The sequence below is a fragment of the Piliocolobus tephrosceles genome, chromosome 13 (genome assembly GCF_002776525.5).
Source record: "Piliocolobus tephrosceles isolate RC106 chromosome 13, ASM277652v3, whole genome shotgun sequence".
NCBI classification, from domain to species: Eukaryota; Metazoa; Chordata; class Mammalia; order Primates; family Cercopithecidae; genus Piliocolobus; species Piliocolobus tephrosceles.
This window is the reverse complement of record NC_045446.1, coordinates 68,494,912-68,513,326: the sequence shown is the minus strand read 5'-3', so window position 1 is coordinate 68,513,326 and position 18,415 is coordinate 68,494,912. Positions and strand designations below refer to the sequence as shown.

At 39.8% G+C, this 18,415-nt stretch overlaps 1 protein-coding gene and 1 pseudogene across 2 annotated transcripts in view; one reads left to right on the top strand and one right to left on the bottom strand.

The window, feature by feature from the left end:
- The window catches only part of GAB2 (GRB2 associated binding protein 2), a 213,509-nt gene that overhangs the window by 74,411 nt on the left and 120,683 nt on the right, over window positions 1-18,415 (top strand). The gene's annotated exons all lie outside the window — the stretch shown is intronic.
- On the bottom strand, window positions 6,808-7,937 carry LOC111540796 (annotated as a pseudogene). Its single transcript, XR_002731092.3, has one exon. The product of XR_002731092.3 is annotated as a malate dehydrogenase, mitochondrial pseudogene (transcript).

Here is an 18,415-nt window from a genome sequence, read left to right as displayed (position 1 = left end):
AGTGGACACAAGGGGGAATGTTTCAGTTCCCCTGCCGGGTTGTGTGTCTTCCTCTCATACCACTGTTCAGAATGTCTAGGGAATTTTTATTTTCCTAAGTTGCTTACCAGAAACAACTTGGCAGAGCATAGTTTGGGGAGGAGGCTTTAGTTCAGTGAGCACAAAAGCACATGTTCCTGTGGTGAATTCTTAACGTGTGTGAAGGGGAAGCAAAGGAGCTTTAGTAAAATTGCAGTTCAGGCTAAGTCAGGAATGGAAATGAGGAACAACCAGAAAACATCACAGTTTGTTTTAGAGCATTTAGTCCCTGACTCTCAATAACACACACTCAGGCTTATGGCTGAATTTCAGTTTATCCTTGTATATACTTTTTAGAAGTTTTTATTTGGTATCATAATTTATAGTGAAACAATGAAAAGTCACTTGGCTTTATAAGATTTCAGAAAGTGAAACTTGGTTTCTGAGGAATAAACAGGCAGCACAGCAGTCCTCAAAGAGGAAGTGCATGAGAAACTGAGGGTTTAGGGAGATTATATTTGGTTAGAAACGCTGGGCTTTTGTTAAAAGTTGAAAAACCTGATCATTCCAGTCTTTGGAAGTTCTGAGGGAGAGCATGTCTTGCCAGAGTCTCACGGATGATTAGAGTTAATCCCGGCACCCAGGCCTCTTTACTGTCCCTCCACAGTGTGGGTTCCCCTCCTGAGCTACCCCCTAGAGCCTAGTTTCCCAGGGTTTCTCTCTGTGGTCTGTTTTTGCAGCTCAAGCCCTGTTCTCCTTGATCTGTTGGCCAGGCTTCAGGGAAGATGGACTACAGCTGGTCTGAAATAGGAAGACGGTAAATTTACTTAAACTTTCAGCATGACCCATTTGCCTAACTTTTTCCAATGTGATGAATGAAAATATAGACACAAGACAGACAACTCAAAGAGAATAAGAATGAGGAAGTGTGCAATTTGTTTTTACCTTTAAAAAGAAACATATTACAGAGCTTCTTGATTTTCTTTACTTTTTTTTTTTTCCTTTTTTTCTTTTTTTTTTTTTACCTCTGTCATCTGTGATCCATTCGCCTGTCCAGCCAAGCTATTTTGGCATTTTTACTCTGGGAAACCAGTGGGTGGGTGAATGTGGAGGAGCCAAAAGTTAACAAAATACCAGCAAATGCTGGAGCCAAGTGAGAGGATTCTCCTCGGCTCCAGAAGCAGAGGTGTGCCCCACCTCCCACTCTCCCAAGCTGCTTTGAAAAAGGCTGCTAAAACTCCCCTATTAAAAAAAAAATTAAAAAGAAAAAAATCTCCCCTACTTGAGAGGATTTCTCAGTCCTGATGAAGGAAATCTCTAGCAACTCTTCTTGTCCCTAGGCTATCAGGGCTTTTCCTTTCTGAGGATGCCCTAAGCACTGTAGGGAATAATAGCATTGGAAGGTAAGTTTATCTGGTCTGATGCCAGCATACATTGTTGAATCCAAATCTACTGTTTACTATCTGGGTGACTTTCAATGAGTTCTTTAAACTTTCTGAGCCTGTTTTCTTATCTGTAATAGAGATGATAGTGCCTACCTCATCAAAAGTGTTAGAATTAAGTAAGATGATTTGTAACTTAGTGCCAAACACCTCATTAATAATCAAGAAATGTTTTTTGCAATACCACTCATTTTCTCACCAACTTCTATACAGCTTCCTGTTTACCCAGTGATCGTGAGATGGGAGGTAGTAGCTTGCTAACTTGATTCCAGTGGCAGCGGGAATGGCAAAGGAAATTACTTTTTTTCCTTATCAACTTCAAAGGATAATTAACACACAGTAAATTATATCTGTGTACATTTAATGAGTCTGATAGGTGTCTATCCGTACTCATGAAACAAGCACTACAATGAAGATGTAGAACACTGGCATCATCCCCAAAACATTCCTCTTGCACCTTTGCAGTCTGTCCCTTTCTTTGCCCCTAGCCCCAGGCAAGCACTCCTCTGTTCTTTGTCACTCTAAATTAGTTTGCATTTTATAGGAGTACAGTATGTACACTTTTTGTGTGGCTTATTTCACTCAGCATAGTGATTTCTGGATGTGCCCATGTTGTTGCATGTATCCATGTTATTGCTGAGTAGTATTCCATTGTGTGGATATACCACCTATTGATAGATATTGGGTTCTTTCTTGTTTCTGGCTATTTTAAATAAAGCTGATATGAACATTCACTTGCAAATCTTCCTGCGGAGCACACATTTTCATTTCTGCCAGGTATACCCAGAAGTTGAATGGCTCAGTCATATGGTAGATACGTGTTAAACTTTTTGCGAAACTTCCAAACTGTACTGTTTTACTTTCGTATCAGCAGTGTCTGTGATTTCCAGTTGCTTCACAACCTCAGAAGTACTTAGTGTGATCAGCCTTTGTAATTTTAGTCATTCTAATGGGTTTATATGTTATGGTATTCATTTTGGTTTTCATTTGTTTCTCTGATGTCTAGTGATGTTGAGCACCATGTGCTAATTGGCATTTTGTATACTATCTTCTTTTGTGTAGTATCTGTTCGAATCTTTTGCCCATTTAAAAAATTGTGTCATTTATCTTCTTACTGAGTTGTATAAATTCCTTTTATGATCTGGCTACCAGTTCTTTGTAAGATAGAAATATATTAAACATTTCTTTCAATCTGTGAAAACATGTGAATACAGTTGATCCTTGAACAAAATGGGCTTGAACTGCATGGGTCCGTTTATGCTTGGATTCTTTTCAGTAAAAGTGACACTGAGTGGGCTTGCCTCTCCTGCCTCCCCGTCTACCTCCTCTACCTCTTCTGCTTCTGTCACTGCTGAGACAGCAAGTCTAACCCCTTCTTTTCCTCCTTCTCCTCAGCCTACTCAATGTCAAGATGAAGACAAAGACCTTTGTGATGATCCACTTCCACTTAATCAATACTAAATACATTTTAATCTTCCTTATGATATTCTTTTCTCTATCTTTACTGTAAAAATGCAATACATAATATATATAACATACCAAGTATGTGTTATTCCACTGTTTATAGTAGTTAAGTTTCAGGGGAGTCAAAAGTTGTACATGGATTTTGACTGCATTGGAGGGAGCCATGCCCCTAACCCCCATGTTGTTCAAGGTTCAACTGTATATTCTCACAGTTTGTGGCATGCCCTTTCCTTCTCTTAATTGTATCATTTGAGGAACAAAAGCTTTGAATTTTGATGAAGCTTAGTTTTCAGTTTTTCTTTTATGATTTATGCTTTTTGTTTACTTAAAGGTCACAAAGATTTTTCTCCTATGTTTTCTTGTAGGAGTTGTTTTAGCTTTTATATTTAGGTCTATAATCCAGTTCAAGTTAATGTTTGTATATGGTGTGAAGCAAGGGCTAATATGGGAATTACCTTTTAAGTAAGTGTCTATTATGTATCAGGAACTTTATTTCTCAAGACATGAATGTTCTAAGATAATTATCCTCATTTTAATGATGAAGAAAAGAAGTCTCAGAAATACTAACTTACTCAAATCATACAACCAAGGCTCAAGTCCATGATTGCCCAACTCCAAAGCCCATGTTCTTTCTACCTTATTATGTTGGCACTGTTTTCAACATCAATTTGGATCCATATGAAATCGCCCAGCTGTACCCTATGAGGAGGATATAAAAATATGAGATGGTACTTGACACTCTGAAGACATTCGGATCTCCAAACCCAACCTTACGACATTGGCCACAGCAAGGGTGCTGGGAACTAGAACCAGGGGTTTCATGTCAAGCCATTTGCTTAGGTCTGTCTGTATCTCAAAAGCTATAAATACAACTTTCTTGGTACCCTCTTGATAAGGAGCCTTATACTGAACTTTTTTTCTGTTTTATAGCTGGTCCATCAGAAAGATGAAGTTAAGTACTTGGCCACACACACAGTTAATCCTTAGAGCACCCAGCTGGATGGCTCAGTCCCACTGTGTTTGGTTTGAGTTTTTATTTTTGGAAAACAAATAGTGAGTCAGTCTCCTTTCTCTCCCTTTCTCTGCCTCACCACTCCTTCTGGATTCTTTTAGATGCTGTGGTCAAACTAGGTAAACAGTATTTTTCTTAAAAGTTTCCTCGAGCTGTGACAGAATCATGCGAGAGGTCCCCTGGCTCTGATACTTAATGCCCCTCTCTAAAAAGAAAGATCTATTGGAGGCTATTCACTTTTGTCATCTTGAAAGTTGAATGGCTCTGAGTCTTACCTAGCAGGAATATTTTGTTTCTTTTCCAAATAAAAAAAAAAAAAATGGGGAAGGGATGCAAAGAGAGGTATAGATGCCCATACCTCTCTGTTCTTGCTTCTCGTTAATGTAGACTTGGTAAATTCTCCTCTTCTCTTCTCTTCTCAGGCAGCATGATGTAGGGGGAAGAATATGGAGCTTTAAAGTGAGAAGTACCTACATTTGAATCCCAGCTCCAGTATTTACATAGCTAGCAAATCACCCAGTCTCTATGAAGTTCAATTTCCTATTCTGTAAAATGGGAATAACAAGTACTTTATGGGTTTGTTACACAGTGTCTGGCATATGTGTGTGCTTATATTATTTCCTTCTGTTCTCTTTTATTTATATCTCTTTCCAAAGAGTACGGATGTGAGATACTCACTCATAAAAAGTCTGAATAAGGGGGTGTTGGAGTCTTATAAAGGGTATTTTTTTAGTACGGAGCCCCATTTAAGGTGCCTTAACAGATTTATTGCTTTCACGTTGGCTAATCTGGGCATTCTGATTTCAAAGCCCAGCCATGAAGAGTGAAGAATGGTAGTCATTCTTCCTGTTATTTTTAAATTTATTTTTAATTTTTTACAGCTGTCAGGTTGATTGTCCTGAGTCTCCGAAAGCAAACTCTACTCTCTGTGATGCAATTATTTGCTAGTGAGAAATTTATCTTATGGGCAACAGTGCGATTTAGGAAAGGAGTGGAGGAGAAAAGACAGTTTATCTGTCTAATACAGAGAGGATCAAATATAAATTGGTGGGAGAGAGTGGGAAACTCTGATAACAAATTTGGGAGAGTTATACCTCTGTCTTGGGAAACAGAGCCCTGAGAAACACCAATCTGTGTGTTAGCTGGTAGGATGAGGACAGTCAGTGTCTCCCACTATCTTCTGGTTACCGGGCCTTCCAGTTGGCATCATTTTCTTCTGTTCCACGAGAAGTTCTTTTCCATTTCAGTCTGGGGTGCTGGCCTCTGCCTCATTTTTGCCTACTAAAAATTCTGTAGACTCTAAAATTACCATTTTCAAACTTGTACATTCTTCGAGATGCAGCTCAAGGCGTAGTTCTTCCAAGAAGCCTCTCCCTTGACTATTCTGCACAGTTTAATGGTGCCGAGGCCACCCTACATCATTCAGGTAGCCTTGAGAATCTGAACCTGTGAATATTTAATGAATTACAAAATGTGTATGTTGAGGAATAGGAGTTAGTTGCAGAGAGATAGATCAGAATTAGTACCAACAAGAAGCACTTCTACCTGACTCTTTACTTGTACCACTTTTGTCTTCTCAACCAAATTCCTTAACCCTTGCAGGATTGCCTTTCTAAAGCCAGGTGACTATGTAACTGTAACAGATAAATACAGCTCTAGTTTCATCTGTTTGCCTAGTGTTTGTATTCTCTCTACAATTTTGGGTACAATTTTTTGTTTTTGAGACAGGAATTCACTCCCATTGCCCAGGCTGGAGTCAATGGTGCGATCTTGGCTCACTGCAGCCTCCGCCTCCTGAGCTCAAGGAATCCTCCTACCTCAGCTTCCGAGTACCTGGGACTGTAGGCGCATGCCACCATGCCTAGCTAATTTTTGTATGTTTAGTAGAGATGGGGTTTTGCCATGTTTCCCAGGCTGGTCTTGAAATCACTAAGCTCAAGTGATTCACCCGCCTCCCTCCCTCCCTCCCTCCTGTGCCAGGATTACAGGCCTGTGCCACAGCACCTAGCCTGGGTACAGTTTATTTCACTTAATGTTGTAAGCTTAAAAATGCTTATTATAAAGTTTATTATAAATTTTGAGGATAATTTAATGGCTACAGTGTGACTCACTCATAAAACCATTTTTGTGCCACCAAGACATTGGACCCTGTGTCCTAGTTTTTTAAAAAAAGATATCATTGAATCATTAAAGCCTTTAGGCAGACTTGTCTTATGCAGCTTATCAATTATACCTAAAATTCTGTTTTTCCCTCCATAACTGTATACAGAATATTTTGACTGTCCAACAAGTAAAATGAATTATTTTTTTTTCTCCTTAAAGTGTTCATTGTATGGATGAATAACATTTACAATTAGATCTATGAAATATCTTCGGTTTTGTTTGTGATTGACTCTAAGAATTAAAAAACAATAAATATGCTTTGCAACACTATAATCATGTAAATATTCACAGCATAGCAGAGTTTCATAATTTGACCCATAGGACAAAAATAAAATTTGATGATATTAAGCCTGCAATATTTAAAAGAGAATATTCCAAACATCAAGATCAAATAGATTCTCTTTCTGTCACTTGCCACATTTTCTTTCCTTTGCATTTATACCTTGTCTTTGTTTTTTCTTTACCTTGGAATTTTTAATTGCTTTTTTTATCTTAATTGGAGATGTTTTTCCTGATTGAAGAAAAAAAGCATCTGCCTTTACCTTATGACTAAGATCGCTTAGCTTCTTAATCATACTATTTGTTATAGGAAAATGACTTTCATCTTGACACATTTTTCTCAAAGTCCTCAGAGTTCCTGTTCTAATTTCAAGGCCTGCATTGAAATCCTGAGTTAAATCTTTCTCACATGCCATGTCATCCTATTTCTTTTTTTTTTTTTTTTTTTTAAATCAAGGACGGCTTTTATTGATGTGTCCATTGAGCCACCCACAATTTGGAAGGCATGATGATGTTAATACAGTAATCATCACCAAAGCAAATTAAAATACAAAGGTTATCTGCAACAGCTTTGCAGTGACATGATGCCTTTATAAATTAAGGAAACTGGCCGCCCGTCACGGTGGCTCACTTCAGGGTCTTCAGGAAATCTTCCCCCTTCTTGATGGAGGCCTTCAGCTCGGGAATGGCATCCGAGATCATCTTCTCCTCAAAAGAGGAGACTTGGCCAATGCCCAGGTTCTTCTCAATGCCCTTTTTCCCAAGCAGCAGTGGTGTGGAGAAGTAGGTACATTCTGTTTCCTGTGACTTAACGAAGGAACACTCCACAACACCTTCCTTTCCATTCATTGCATCCACAAGGGAGAAGATGAAGCGGGCACCGGCATACGCCATGGAGAGGGTGGCGGAGCCTGCTCCGGCTTTAGCCTTGACCACCTCCGTGCCGGCCTCCTGGATCCGCCCAGTGAGTGCCGTCAGCTGGTCCTGGGGAAAGTCCACCTTGGGGGTGCACTGAGAGATCAGGGGGATGATGGTCTTCCCGGCATGGCCACAAATGACAGGGACGTTGACTCGAGCTGGATCCAAACCCTTCAGCTCTGCAACAAAGGTGTTGGCTCTGACGATGTCCAGGGTCGTCACGCCGAAGATCTTGCTGGGGTTGTATACTCCGTGCTTCTTGAAAACTTCTGCTGTGATGGGGATGGTGGAGTTAACCGGATTGGCAATGATGCAGATCATGGCTTCTGGGCAGTGCTGGGCACAGGCAGCAGCCAGGGTGGCCACAATCGTGGCATTGGTGTTAAACAGGTCGTCCCGGGTCATGCCTGGTTTTCTGGGGACTCCGGCCGGAATAACTACCACATCACAACCTTTTAGGCAGTCAGGCAGCTGTTCAGGTCCAAGGTAGCCTGGGCCAAGGTGCTGAAGCTGCGGCGGAGAGCAGCGCTGGCAGGCCGGGCGAGGGCGGAAAGCATGGCTGGAGCGGGAGGGGCGCCGACGGGCAGACACAGGAGCTGCTGACAGGCAAGTGACTCCAACGACCTCCACACTCCGCAGCGCTCCCCATGTCATCCTATTTCTTAAAACCCTTTTTAATTTTGCTGTAAATCATCCCTGGTAATTTGTTCAGAAAGAGTACACAGGAGTTAAACTTTCTAACTCCTTGCGTATCTAAAATGTTTTGCTCAGCTGTTCTATAGACAGTCCTTCAACTCATCACTTTGGTTTCTACTCCTTTTCCTGCTGTTACTCTCCTTATTGTCTAATTCTGTGCTATTCAATATGGTAGCTTCTGGCCACCCAGTCTGTTGAGTACTCGAAATCTGGCTTATCTGAAGTGAGATGTGCTGCAAGTATCAAATACACACTAGATTTTAAAGACTTCGTACATAAGCAAAAATATACATAGTATTTTTATATTGATTATATATTGAAATGATAATATTTTAGATATATTAGGCTAAAATATATGAAAATTAATTTCACCTGTTTCTTTTTACATTTTAAATGTGACTACTATAAATTTTAAAATCACATATGTGCCTCAGCAGTGGCTGCCGCATACAGCCTTTCCCCATGTTCCTGAACTTGGCTTCTTTTTTTTTTTTTTTTTTTTTTTTTTTGAGACGGAGTCTTGCTCTGTCGCCCAGGCTGGAGTGCAGTGGCTGGATCTCAGCTCACTGCAAGCTCCGCCTCCCGGGTTCACGCCATTCTCCTGCCTCAGCTTCCCAAGTAGCTGGGACTACAGGCGCCGCCACCTCGCCCGGCTAGTTTTTTTTGTATTTTTAGTAGAGACGGGGTTTCACCGTGTTAGCCAGGATGGTCTCAATCTGCTGACCTCGTGATCCACCCGTCTCAGCCTCCCAAAGTGCTGGGATTACAGGCTTGAGCCACCGCACCGGGCCCAAACCTGGCTTCTTTGGATGGGTTATGATACATCAGCATTGTAGTATGTCTATAATGATGTACATTTACCAATATAATCTCATCTATTTCCATCTTTTGAAAATAGTTAAGAATGTCTAGTCTGCCTTTTTGCCCTTATTCCTCTCTTCCTCTCTCTCCCTCTTCCTCCCTCTCTCTCTTCCTCCTTCCCTGTCTCTCCCTTCCTCCCTCTTTCTCCCTTCCTGCCACCCTCCCCTCCCTCCCTCTCCCTCCCTCCCTCCCTCTCTCCCTCCCCTAATTACATTATTCCTTCTTGTACTACATTGACACTTCTTTGGGGTTTGGGAGGAAAACGAATTTTCAGTGTGTCAATACGGAAGCAGAAGATTTCAGTCATCACTATTTTTAACAACAGTATGATGGTTATCGTCATGTGTAAGTCAGTCTACATCTCTAGATATTTTCTTATGGTGGGTTTCTAGAAATAGATAAACTGTTCCGATTATGAATTTCTTAAGACTCTTGAGATACATATTGACAAGTTGATTCCTCAAAAAAGTAACTAATTTATATTTTCAGTGGATTATTCAATAAAAGGTGGGAGCAATTACTCAAGAGTACCTACATTCACAACTGAACCCCTTATGTGGGTCTTTTATCTCAGCTTCTGTGGAAAATTTTGCCTCTTTTCTGAATCACTAAACTTTTCTGAGCCTCTTTTATTTGTAAAACTGGGATAATCATACCCTGAAGTAATGTATGGAAAAAGCTCATTGAAAGTGGTATTTTATTATTTCATCAAGTGCTTAAGAGCCTCCTACTTGTACTAAATACATGTTCTGTACTAGGAACTACGGAGGATGTCTTAATGATGTGAACCTTGGCCTCAAAACAAATTTACAAAAAAGAAACTACCACACAAGTCTTTTTGTGATATCTAACAAGAAGTGCAGGCTGGGCGCGGTGGCCCACGCCTGTAATCCCAGCACTTTGGGAGGCCGAGACGGGCAGATCACAAGGTCAGGAGATCGAGACCATCCTGGCTAACATGGTGAAACCCCGTCTCTACTAAAAATACAAAAATTAGCCGGGCGTGGCAGCGGGCGCCTGTAGTCCCAGCTACTCCGGAGGCTGAGGCAGGAGAATGGCATGAGCCCGGGAGGTGGAGCTTGCAGTGACCCTAGCTGTGCCACTGCACTCCAGCCTGGGTGACAGAGCGAGACTCTATCTCACAAAAAAAAATAAATAAATAAAAGTGCAAAGTCTTGAAGGGGTTTGGAGGAGGGAGGGTTGGTATTATATTTTAAAGATCAAGGACAATAGCCTAGAGGAGGTGGCATTTAAGGTAAGCCTTGAAGGAGGAGTTTAATTTCAACAGAGAATAAGGCTGGGAGTAATAAGATGTGAGAATGATCTTGAGAAGAGGCACAGAGGGTAGGTTCAGGGCAGATCCATTGATAGCATTCACTAGAGTGTTAGCAAAAGGCGAGAAAAACTGAAATTGTAGGTTGAAATTTTTGTTTCTGCAAGTATACTTACTTGCATGTGCACAGAAGGTGGTGATCCCTGTATTTATTTCTGCTATGCATCAATAGTGGAGGTGGAGATAAATAATTTCATTGTTTTGGCTCTGTCCAGAATTCATTAGGCACAGTTTGTTGTCCATGGGGAGGAGAGCACAACACACTCTGACCTTTGTCTCCCTTCCACACAGGCTGGTGGAGATTCTGAGGCATTTTTAAACATTGCACTTAGCCATTCAGATGATAACTTGGATCAGAAATTTTGAGAAGTGATGGGATGTAGAAGATCCCTGAAGAGAGGAGTAACTGAGACAAAGGATAGGCTAGCAATAGAGAGACAAATGAGGCAATTAGACCTTTGGTAACATCTTGAAAAGGTGAGTTTTGTGAAACGAAGAGTATGGCGGGCAAGTACCTAGCAGGTCCTGAATATTTGTTCTTTAGGAGTCACCATTCAAACAAGACCCCAAGAGTGACATTATGTGTAACCAAAGTGAAATTGTTGACTATTTGATGAGATTCATGAGCATGGGCATTAAATGATATCTTTTAAGAAACCATTGGCAGTCCTGGAGTTGATGACCCTAGTGCAGGATCATTATGGTTGCTTCTTTCATCATCTCCATTTGATGACATATTTGAATTGAACTTAAACTATACCTAAGCCTTAATCCCAGGATCTGCTAGTGACTCAACTCAGCACATCTAAAGGCAATGATTATTCAAGGGGACTACATTGGTATCTCCTGTCACACCAACATTTAGTATGCTATACTGATTCCCTAAATATATCTCGTTGTCATTCTCCAATATTTACCATTTACCAATATTATCCCCTTTCTTATTTCTCTATTCACAGGCTCTTAAGTAATGCCTAGAGTACAGCAATTGCTCAATAAAAGTGTATTGAAGAAATGACACATAATAGGCATTTAATAAATGTTGAATGAATAAATGAATATATCCAATAAAAGCAAATGCTTCCTTTATTGGATGAGAGATGTAAAACCATAGACTCAAGAATAAAGTGATGGGGTACAGGGTAAAGTAAGATAGTAGATATAATCAGGAGCTTCTAACTGAGCTGGAGTCACCTTTAATGCCAGGTACATGAACTTGATTTCATTTTATAGGCATCAAGAAAGAGCATCTTTGAATGTTGCTGAAGATGAAAAATATCTTGGGCATGGTAGTAGGGAGGTGGGAGGGAGGTTTACTGTTCCTTAAATGAGCCTTGTCCCTTCCTGCTTCCATGAGGCTGCTCACCATTGTGATGAGGACGGACAGAGATGATTTTGAGCCAGATCTGGGTTTGAGACCTAGATTACCTTGGGCAAATTTCTTAAACTGGTTAAAGGCTTTGAGAGACACACCCTTTCCTAGGGTCATCTGTTGTGAGGTTGTGAGGTATAGATGAGAATTTATGTGTAAGTACTTAGCATGGTATCTGTCACATGGTAAATACTTTATTTTCTTCCTTTCCTGGGGAGTTTCCTTTTCTCTGTTCCCCCAGTCTTACTAAACTCCTGCCCATCTTTTTTTTTTTTTTTTTTTTTTTGCCTCTTCTCATGACCAGTGTAGCTTTTCCAGGGTTCCCAGGTGAGACAGATGTAGGCTTTCCCTTTGTTCATCTTCATTTGTGGAATTTTAGACTTTTGAAGAAAGATTTCGAAGTGATAGGAGGAATGGCACAGGAAAGGGTAGAAATCTGAATAAAATAATACTATATTTGGGAGCAGCAAAATAAGGGTCCGTGAGAGGCTGTATGCACAGGGTGAATAAAGGCATCTTGTCACTTAGGGCAACATCATTGATTCTCAGCCCATCTTTGTTCATCCCAGGAGGCCAAAGAGGAAGACTGTCTTGCCATTTCCTAGCATTAGCCACGAAAAAGCGGCTACTCACTCCTTTATTCAGTGAGAGCTAGCTACCAATCTCCCAGATAGCCCTGAGCTTTTAGAATCTGATGGTATGTTTTGATTAGGATTAGGGCAGTCATTCTACAGACTTTTTCTAAGAAGACCGAACTTGGTAAGCAGAATAGAAAACATCCAGAATGACATCAGTCTGGTAAGCTTTGACGGAAACAACCAAAGATGGTCAACACAACTGCTTGTTCTTTTATTTACCATTTCACACCTGGTGCAGTCAGGAAGCTACATTTAAAAAACAATTTTCTCTTTAAAAAGAAAAACAACCCATAGTCAAAAAAGCACTTATTCGCTATAAAGCTGGAAGGATTCATTCATTGGTGCTGATTGTTCACATTTGTAGAATTTAGAATTTTGTGGATGGAAGGGAGCCTTAGAGTTGAGTAAGGTCTTCAAAAGGAAACAAAAGGCTCTTGCTTTCTGTATGAACAGAGTTTATTTACAAGACAGTTTTTCGTGATCTGTGAGGGATGATTTCAGACAATTAGCTAATTGGTTGAGGCGGGTGACCTATCAGCTCTGCAGAGGGGATGTTTGCTCTTAGGGATCTATATAAAGAACATATCTTACACTTTCCATGACAGTCAAAAGCAGCCCCATTAATCCTCCTATGTAATGGCCAGTCATAACCACAGAACAGATGAGGAGTGCATTTCATGAGAACCTTAATAGCTGCCAACAGTTGATCACTGCCACCATCAGCTCAGTGTTGTGTGGGGCTTTGAAATATTTCTGAATGATCTTCCAATTTGCTGTATCGTAGGGCATAAGCGGCTCTCCAGATATAGTCTGCTGTTTATTTTTTAAGTGTTATCTGATGCTTAGTCTGTTGAAATGACCCTTGTCTATTGTATAAAAAACAAGGGCAGGACTGACTTGTGACCATCTTGAAACCCCAAATGGGTGCATAAAAAAAAAAGAGAACAGGGAAAGTTTCGCTAGGCAAATGTTACATTTTTCTGGATTTCAAGTATGAAAGAAATTCACAATGAAAGAAGAGGGTCATAGATTTGTCATGAATCAGGGCCGGGCATGGTGGCTCATGCCTATAATCTCAGCACTTTGGGAGGCTGAGGCAGGTGGATCACTTGAGGACAGGAGTTCAAGACCAGCCTGGCCAACATGGCAAATCCCCACCTCTACTAAAAATACAAAAAAAAGTAGCTGGGTTTGGTGACACGTGCCTATAATCCCAGCTACTTGGGAGGCTGACGCACAGAAATTGCTTGAATTTGGGAGGTGGAGGTTGTGTAGTGAGCTGAGATCATGCCACTGCACTCCAGCCTGGGCAACAGAGTGAGACTCTGTCTCAAAAAAATAGTTGAGGAGGGTACAGGGAATCAGAAGAAGATGACCAATATGTGTGAATCAGTAAATTCGTTCTCGTTGCCCTTAGTCTAAAACCCAGTGATATTTGGAGTCATTGTTTTTGGAATGTATTATTAAGGTGTACCCAGAATGTGAAGTTTAATGAGGAAAACGGCTATAACAATCATGGGATGACTGATCCTTCAAACCAGAACAACCACACTACTGGTCATTAAGAGACCTGGTTTTTGTGACACTGTGTGTAGCCTTGTTAGTGTATTGGTTCAGGTCAGGACTTTGGGTCTGTCAGAAATGGGATTAAATTCTGTTTTTGTCACCTACCTACTTTATAACCTTGGCTACGCACATGGTAAGCATTTATCTCAGGGATATTTTCAGTTTATGTAAGAGAAAGCACATAGTGTGTTAAACAGTGCATTTTTCTCACAAGAAGTTTAGAATAAGCAGTTGCTGCCTTTGGTGTAGACAGTGTTACAATCAAGGATGCTTCTTCTGTTTTCCCAGCCAGCCATATAGTGTGTTGGCTTTCAGCCTCATGGTAGCAAGAGAATCAAAAGCTTTCCCAGGAACCTCCAAAAGATTTCTACTTATGTCTTATTATTCAGAACTTTGACATGTGGATACCTCCAGTTACTAGGAAAGTAAACATTCTGTTTGCCTAGACTCTCTAATTAAGGACAAACAAGGAAAAGGGATTGTGAATAGGCATTATGTTATCCAGCCAACAGTGCAGTGTCTGGCATTGAATTGAATTGAACATTGAACATTCAATGCTATTATGATGGTGATGGTAACAGATAACTCACTTCGTCCTGCTCTCCTGAAGAGTCAGGTAATATGATATTTAACATTTCATAGTTTATGGAGAACTTTTATAAGACGTGTGATGGTGGTTATTGTTTTTATGTGTTTGGAAGTTCCTTGCTGACTGAGCCAAAGAAAGAAGATCAACTAGGAAGGATAGTGTAGTCCAGGCCTTCATACTGACCTGGCCTGGCCTGGCCTCAGGTCTTTTGCTTATAAAGCCTTCTCAAACCACTCTGAACTACAGCAGTTGCTCATGCCTCTAAACTCCTAATATTACTTCTGACTTAATGCTGTATTTGTGCTCCTTTATATTTTAAAAATGTACATGGCTTCTTAGCTAAGTTTGGAACTCCTTAATTACAGGATCTACGTAGAATGTGCCTTACGGAATATAGAGAGGAACTCATTTGTGGTTCATTTATTGACAAAACATTTTCTACTTCTCACCATTAGCTGCACTTGAGATAGGGTAGGGATGGGGAGTGATTACAATGATGCTTTCTTCTTCTGTGAGGGAAGACTTTTATTTTCTTTGCCTAATACTCTACCATTCTTTCTCCAACTTCCACCTTCTTTCTCTTTTTCCCGCCTCTAAGAGAACGGTGTTGGCTGTCAGGGGATAAAATACATAATTCCATTCTTCTATTACTTTCCAGCCTCTCCTTAACTAAATCTTATCTGTGACTTCACTGTGGGGAATTCTGCCTTACTTCCTAGTAGGGCAAAAACTTCTGACCCCTCGCTGCCATTTCTGAGACTACAGCAAAAAGGAGACCCTTGCAAAGTAGCTTCTGGTACCTTTTGCATATTGCCTTTTGCACTATCCTTATTTCTTTTTGGACATTTGATTTAAAAGGCAAATAGTACTAGATGAGGAAATCAAACCCACTAACCAAAATCTACACTGAGAAGCAAGTGATTATCTGATCTTTTGCTGAGCCCAAATGCTAAAAATGTGTTGAGATCTTGGAACCCAAAGGTATTAGATGAACATTGAGCAAGGAGCATTTAATAACAAGGCTAGTTGCTAGTTGCCCAGTCCGTGGTTCTTTGAATGTTGTTCCCTGTTAGTGCTAGCACTACAGTCTTCAGAAGTCCACAGTGAAAGGTAGATGCCAGAGTACTCACAGCCAGATTTCTGAGCAGATGAATGCAATGGCTTTTCTTCTCTTTACTGTGATATTTTAGAAATAGAAATGACTAGATGCTAACATATTTTAGTTCAATATATATCACTTTTAAGTCATTAATCCAATTCTTCTGTTTATTTTGTTTCTAATTGCACAGATACCAAGAATTTCCTAACATTTTTCTCATACCCTTTGGCCACTTAATGTTTCCATGCTTTTTATTCCTGTTCATTTTTTACTGTTTGATGATAGTTATAGTTTAAATATAGAAAAAGCAATGTCAACTGTGGCACCTGTATTTCCAGGGTCTAAAATAAACTTAATGTGTAGACATCCATAGACAAACACAAAATTCTAACTATTACCTGTTTATAATACAAAGCACTCTACCAAGGTTTTAGAGATTTAAGATGCCAGTTAATTATCCTTCCACCCAGGAAGTCAAGTTATCCTTGTCTGCAAATAAAATAAACTTAATATTTGAAAAAACCAAAAAACTTCACAAAAAAAAAAAAAAAAAAAAAAAAAAAAACCCAACTGTTACAACTGATAAATTCAGTAAAGTTGCAGGATACAAAATCAGCATACAAAAATCAGTAGCATTTCTATATGTCAGCAGTGAACAATCTGGGAAAAAATTTTTTTTTTTTTGTTTGAGAGACGGAGTCTTGCTCTGTCGCTCAGGCTGCAGTGCAGTGGCGTGATCTTGGCTCACTGCAACCTCCACCTCCATGTTCAAACAATTCTCATGCCTCCGCCTACTCAGTAGCTGAGACTACAGGCGTGCATCACGATGCCCAGCTAAGTTTTGTATTTTTAATAGAGACAGGATTTCACCATGTTGGCCAGGGTGGTATTGAACTCTTGGCTTCCAGTGATCCGCCTGCCTCCCAAAGTACTGGGATTACAGGCGTGAGCCACCACGCCCAACCCGGAAAATAATTTTTTAAAAAGTAATCCCATTTACAGTAGCCACAAATAAAATTAAATGCCTAGGAATTAATTTAACCAAAAAAGTGAAAGATCTCTATAATGAAAACTGTAAGACACTGATGAAAGAAAATAAAGAGGGCACCAGAAAATAGAAAGATATCCCATGCTCATGGATTGGAAGAATTAATATTGTTAAAATGTCCATACTACCCAAATCTACAGATTCAGTGCATTCCCTGTCACAATACCAATGACATTCTTCACAGAAATAGAACAATCCTGAAATTTATATGGAACCACAAAAGACCCAGAATAACCAAAGCTATCCTAAGCAAAAAGAACAAAACTTGAGGAATCACATTACCTGACTTCAAATTATACTACAGAGCTATAGTAACCAAAACAGCATGGCACTGGCATAAAAACAGACACGTAGACCAATGGAATAGAATAGAGAACCCAGAAACAAATTCACATACCTACAGTGAACTCATTTTCAACAAAGCTGCCAAGAACACACACTGGAGGAAAGAGAGTTTCTTCAATAAATGGTGCTGGGAAAACTGGATATCTGTATGCAGAAGAATGAAACTAGATCCCTATCTTATACCATATACAAAAATCATATCAAAATGAATTAAAGACTTAAATCTAAAACCTCTAACTATGAAACTCCTACAAGAACTGATTGGGGAAAATCTCCAGGACATTAGTCTAGAAAAAAATGTAGTAACTCCACAAGCGCAGACAACCAAAGCAAAAATGGACAAATGGAATCACATCAAGTTAAAAAGCTTCTGCACAGCAAAGGAGACAGTCCTTAAAATGAAGAGACAACCCACAAAATGAGAGAAAACATTTGCAGACTGCCCATCTGACAAGAGATTAATAACCAGAATATATAAGGAGTTCAAACAACTCTACAGGAAAAAAGTCTAATCTGATTTTTAAATGACAAAATAGTTGAATAGACATTTCTTAAAGGAAGACATACAAATGGCAGACAGGCATATGAAAAGGTACTCAACATCATTGATCATCAGAGATAGATAATCAAAAGTACAATGGGATATGTCACCCCAATTAAAATGGCTTTTATCCAAAAGACAGGCAACAGCAAATGCTGGCAAGGATGTAGAGGAAAGGAAACTCTCTTACACTATTGGTGGGAATGTAAATTAGTACAACCACTGTGGAGAACAGTTTGGAGGTTCCTCAAAAAACTAAAAATAGAGCTACCATGTGATCCAGCAATCCCACTGCTGGGTATTTACCCCAAAGAAGGGAAATCAGTATTTTACACAGAGATATATGCACTCCCATGTTTGTTGCAGCACTGTTCGCAATAGCCAAGGCTTGGAAACAGTCTAAGTATCTATCAACAGTTGAATGGGTAAAGAAAATATGGTACTTTATACACAATGGAGTACTCTTCAGCCATAAAAAGAATGAGATCCTCTCGTTTGCAACAATATGGATGGAACCGGAGATCATTATGTTAAGTGAAATAAGTCAGGCACAGACGGACAGACATTGCATGTTCTCACTTATTTGTGGGATCTGAAAATCAAAACAATTGAACTAGTGGAGATAGACAGTAGGAGGATGGTTACCAGAGGCTGGGAAGGGGAGTAAAGGGTGGGAAGAGAGGTGGAAATGATTAAAGGGTACCAAAAATAAAATAAAATGAATAATACCCACTATTTAACTGCACAACAGGGTGACTATAGTCAATAATAATTTATTTCTACATTTTGAAATAACTGAAAAAATATAATCGGATTAGTTGTAGCACAAAGGATAAATGCTTAAGAGGATGGGTACCTTATTCTCCATGATGTGATTATTACACATTGCATGCTTGTGTCAAAACATCTCATGTGTACCTACTTTGTACTCACAAAAATTTAAAAAGTTACAAAATTATAGCCATCAAAAAAATTATTATTATTCATCCCTTCTGTTGTAGAAAATAGAAAGGAACCGAAAGGAGGTGAAC